Consider the following 5,359-nt stretch of genomic DNA (forward strand, 5'->3'; position numbering starts at 1 on the left):
AGACAGCTGCGATTGCGTTATTTAACGGTAAATATATATATAAAACATACACCCTACTACTTTTTCAGCTGTTATTGCATGATTACATATTTGTTAATGTCATTTTTCCATTTTGAGAGGTAGGGTGATAACAAAAAGCTGTATATTACTTAGATACGTTTTACATTTTTTTTGGGGGGGGGGGAGCTTATGTTCATGTTCGTATGGACAGGAGAACAGGCTAGAACGGCTCTAACTTAACTTTTCTTTTCCATATCATTCATGTGATGACAGGTGTCTCATGATTTTCATTTTTTGGCGACTGGGCTGTATTATTGATTACTGTGATTTTGCTTATGAATTCCGATTCAGCTTACCTTCGTGGTAGCGTTAGGTCTGCCGTGGTCCATTCAGCATTCGCCTAGCAGCTAGCTCACTTCTGATAAGTGGTCACCCCCAGACCACAACGTGAAACATGATCATGTTAAGACTAAGAATATAATTTTAAGATTAAGCCATTCACATATTATCAAAAGCATTATGCTTATCTGTTTGGGTCTATAGGCAAGTGCAGAGCTATTAAGATTTTTCTCTACATCTCTGGATTAATGCACAGAGTAAGAGTAAGGTTAGCTGCAGAGAGAGTGATAGAGAACAGTGACAGGCAACACTCCCATTGGACTCCGTTGTTGCTTTGTGCTTTTTTGAGAAAGAACAGTCCATTCAGCATTTACACCCACTTTTTCTGATGAGGCAGGAGTTGGCCACACAATGATAATTTTAATACTAAGCCATGCACAAAGAATCAAATATATTAAATAATAACAACTCATTAACCTTGGATGAATGATTCAAATATTGTTTAATAAAAAATACTGAGTGAGACAACAAGATGTGTGAGTATCTAACTGGAAAAACAAGAACAAAGTGAAGGAACAGGGAGGAATATTATAAATACATTTAAAAAAAATCCTCCACATACATCAGGCTTCAGAGTGCATCAGGGCTGAAAGAAAGGACAACATTAATAATAAAGGTACCTGGCATAAGATAAAAATGAACAGTGTGGAACAAAAAAAATGGAACAAGCATGAATAATATCAACAAACATACGTACAGTATGTGTGAACAAGAACAACAAATGTGTAAACAGGCGTTAAGAACAGGTATCGTAACCATTTTATTTGGGGGGGGGGGGGCGCTCCACTGAAACCTGTGATGGCCACAACAACGATACTGCTGGTCCAGCAAGATCTGTTGAGACAGGGGCACAAATATGTTCATTCAAGCCAGTTCATTCTGGACTGCCTACAAAAATAATTTTTCTTGCATACGTCAGAGGAACTCAGTCCCGACACCTGTGGAGTTCCACTATGCACTACGGGCTGTCACTGTAGGGCAGTTCCTCTCGACAACGCATACTGGCAGTTACCTGGATGATGCATCAGACCACTTGGCGGACTTCTTGGACAACAAGAACAGCAACTGCAGTGCTTCTGAGGTTGTGAGAGTGGAGCAGCTGGTAGACCCACCTGACCTCACAAAGACCGAGTCTTGTGTCCTCTACCACCTGGCAGGATACATAGCGAAGAGGGTCATCAGCTTCTCGCTCTGTGAGGAATGCCAATGTGCACTGGTTGAAAAAGTAACCAACACAACAAGTGAGAAAGCTGTTTTACTACAGTTAAAGGAATTTAAAAGGGGTGCATTATACCGGCCATGCGATGAGCTGTTCACTCTCCTGCAGCACGTGGAGCACCTCTTCCGTTCCCAGACGAGTGATTCCCTTATGGAATCCTCCAACGTAGTGGAACAGCTAGAAAGAGAGGCCATGAGTCTGGACAGCAACCTTCCCTCATGCCATGAGCTGAAAAAAAAAAAACCTTTCAATATATATCAGGCTGAGGTTAAGGATTCACTCAAAGTGCATTGGAGATGAGAGGAAGGCAAACAGCCGTAATAAGGGGTACCTTGGCAGCAAGAGTCAGACCAAGAAGGCGATTTCCACACAGCAGACCTCCTCACCTAAGGTCATACCATCTAGGCCACTGCCGAACACCTTACTGGTTGCCATGGATGTACTCGGCCACTCCATTCCCGGCACACCGCCCGCAGTCTCCACAGCCTCCAGTCTCCTCTTATTCCAGCAGTCAGCAGTCGCCACCAGCTGCCAGCGCCAGCAGTGGCCAACATTATCAGCAGCCGTCACAAGCAGCAGCCGCCATCACCATCCTTCGCCAACATCAGCCAGCTCAAGCAGTCATCGCCTCCAGCAGCAGCCGCCTGCAGCAGCAGTGTTTGGGGAATAAATTAGTCACACTACTGTCTGAGTAATAAACATTTTAAACCTCATTATGGCTTATGATAATTTTTTGTGTGGAATAATTTGTATTCCTACATGCAATCCAACTAAACAGCCCTTTCAAGGGTGCAATTAAACAAACCTTATTTCTACTAGCATCAGATACACAGTACTCAGCTTAATGGCTAACACCGCCAGGTTCAGCAGATACAACCTAAAAAAAACGTCCTAGTCAACCTTGATGATCCTAGTAATCATACATCAATAACTTACTTAATAAAAGATGTTAGAGATTCACTAATGAACGTCGTAATTTCTGGTGTAGCGATACCTTCTTCACAGCTGGCAAAATCGAGATAAAAGTAGCAGGCAATGACTGAAAATCGGTTGTCTACCAAGTTAAGAATATATTTATAAATTGCACTGTGCACATACAAATAAATATAAACATATGCACCATAAAGGGCCTATTTATATAATATACAGAGTTGACATTTCAAAAGAGGTAGCTATTTAATCAATTTACGCCTGGATATAACGTTAGTGCTACCTTTACAGAGGGCGAAGTCAAGCTAACAAAACTAGCAGGCAATCGGTGGTTTACCAAGATAAAACATATATATAATTACGCTGTGTACATACAAATAAAGATCAGTATATGCATCATAAAGGACCTCTGATAAAATATAGACAGTTGACAGTTCAAAATAGGTAGCTATTTAATCAATTTACCCCTGGATATAACGTTACCTTCACAGAAGGCAAGTCAAGCTAACAAACTAGTAGGCAATCGGTCGTCTACCAAGATAAAAAATATATATATAATTACGCTGTGTACATACAACAAAAGATCAGTATAAGCATCATAAATGGCCTATGATACAATATAGACAGTTGACAATTCAAAACAGGTAGCTATTTAATCAACTTACCTCAGAAGTTACTCGACAGTCAGCAATGGAAGTGAATGATGTCCGACGCCATAGAATGGCTTTTTGGAACTATGCGAGGCTGCATACCCCGGAAGTAGGCGGCAAAACAGCGTACAACGCAGTCCAATGGGAGTGTCGCGACTCTTTTTATCCCTATGGCTCTACCCAAACCCATTCATTTTGGCGATGCTGATTGGCCAAATATTTATAAATCTTCCCTAGCAACAGTATACGATTGGTTATTTCGCTACACTTGTAGGGCTCCTTCAGTCACAGCCCCACAAGTGTAGAAGAAGAGAAATGATTTGTCTGTTGGTGGAAATGCACTGTTAAATGATAGAGTCAATCAGTAGAAGTTTTTTAATAATTCTTATTACATGTAGCCACGTACTATAAGTACAAACTGACATTAATAATACTTTTAAAATCTATATATATTTTGACTTTTCCCCCTCCACAATCTAGGGCAGCGCCCGAGCGCCCCCTATGGGCCAGCCGCCACTGGTAGATGGTTTTGTGAACACACTGTTAATGGTTGATCTCGAGAAAAATGGAGAGAGGAGAACAAATGACTTTTCTGTAAGAATTGACAATCTTTCACCACTGATTTCTCTCCAGCAGTTTGTATCTTGAGAAACAGAAATTGAGACCACAGTGGGAGGACAGATAGAAGGTCCTGACTTGATGAGTTGTTAGAACCTGCTTACATTGGAGGCTAATTCTCCAGATGAAGCAGCTTAACAATAGCTTTTTTAACAAAGGTCAGATTGTTGTCTTGTTGAGCTTGTGAATGTGTCCTTAAGCCAAGGCAGTTTAGCTGGCAGGTTTGGTAAATACTTCAAACTCTGACATTTTTTCATTGGTACATGCTTACAGAATCCACCACTTTTCCAGAACCTGTCAGAACCCTCATGTTTGAATAACATCTGGTTGTTTTTTACACTAAAAGATCAACAAACGTGTTCATAACTGCTCTCCTGCAAACACTACACAATTAGATCAAATAAAAATATAGGAATAGTGGTTTTATTGGTTATGATTGAAACCTTTAATACAATACTCCAACAGAAACTGAAGAAGAAGAAACATTATTATCATTTTCAGGATACAACTAAATTTCATTTGGTAGCATCTCTTTTGTTTGTATTAATGTCAACCAGATATAGTTTGATGCATTGTTGTTTGTTAAATAGTCTGTTTTAATCCAAGTTTACAAAAAATAATTGTGCCATTGTTTTGTATTTATTGGACTGGATGCAATAGCAGTAGGTATTAGCAATTTTCCCAGCCATAGGTTAAAAGCTATGTCTGTTGTGTTGGTGTGATCTCGCATGACACTGTGTCTGGCAGATGAACGGCTGCTGAACAGAGGCTCTTGGCTGGGTAAGGTCATCCCAGATCTTTGTGGTCTTTCAATGGAGATGGTTCAAGCAGATCTTTAGGCGTGGGACCGGGGAGCCGAGGATCGACTCAGCAGTCTTGATGACCACTGCAGTTGCTTGTTCTTGGATGCAGTGCAGCTGGCATACCACCCTGTACATCCACGGTCAGGACGCTCTATACTGTGCTGTGGTAAAAGTTTTTCAGCAGAGTTGGAGGGAGTTTGTTCCTCCTCACATTCTCTGGAAAAGAAAGACGCTTCTGGACCTTGCTGGGTAACAGGCGAGCTGACAGCGTTGCTAGGGCCCGGGATAACGTTGTGTTTTTGGGCCCCCCCTCTACACTGCCGCCACCACACCCACACACACACACACACACACACACACACACACCCGCGTGCGCTCATGCCCTGGAAATCTCTGTATTTTTATGGTGAATATTTTCAACCCAACCCGGTAATGTGCCAGCGCTTCCCTGGGCTGCCACCTTCCATGGTGGAGGGGTTTGAGTGTCCCAATGATCCTAGGAGCTATGCTGTCGGGGCTTTAGCCCCCAGTAAGGTCACACAAGGCAGACAGGTCCTAGGTGAGGGACCAGAAAAGAGCAGCCCAAAAAGCCCCTTATGAAGAGCAACATAAATGTATTTGTGTTCCCTTCCCTCCCCTCGCACTGACGGGGTCACCGGGCCCCATTCTGGACCCAGACCTGGAGGTGGGGCACGTTGGCGAGCATCTTGTGCCGTGCTTTTGCCCATGGAGCCCAGCCA

At 42.4% G+C, this 5,359-nt stretch overlaps 1 long non-coding RNA gene across 1 annotated transcript; it reads right to left on the reverse strand.

Moving 5' to 3' along the window:
• Positions 1–1,167: 1,167 nt before the first annotated feature.
• Positions 1,168–3,310, reverse strand: LOC118562327. The gene is made up of 4 exons (XR_004930565.1): positions 3,214–3,310; positions 1,950–2,262; positions 1,694–1,795; positions 1,168–1,612 (listed from the first exon to the last, which is right to left on the reverse strand). It is a non-coding gene; the product is annotated as an uncharacterized LOC118562327 (long non-coding RNA).
• Between the last annotated feature and the right edge of the window lie 2,049 nt (positions 3,311–5,359).

This window comes from Fundulus heteroclitus, unplaced genomic scaffold (assembly GCF_011125445.2).
Source record: "Fundulus heteroclitus isolate FHET01 unplaced genomic scaffold, MU-UCD_Fhet_4.1 scaffold_861, whole genome shotgun sequence".
Lineage (NCBI taxonomy): Eukaryota > Metazoa > Chordata > Actinopteri > Cyprinodontiformes > Fundulidae > Fundulus > Fundulus heteroclitus.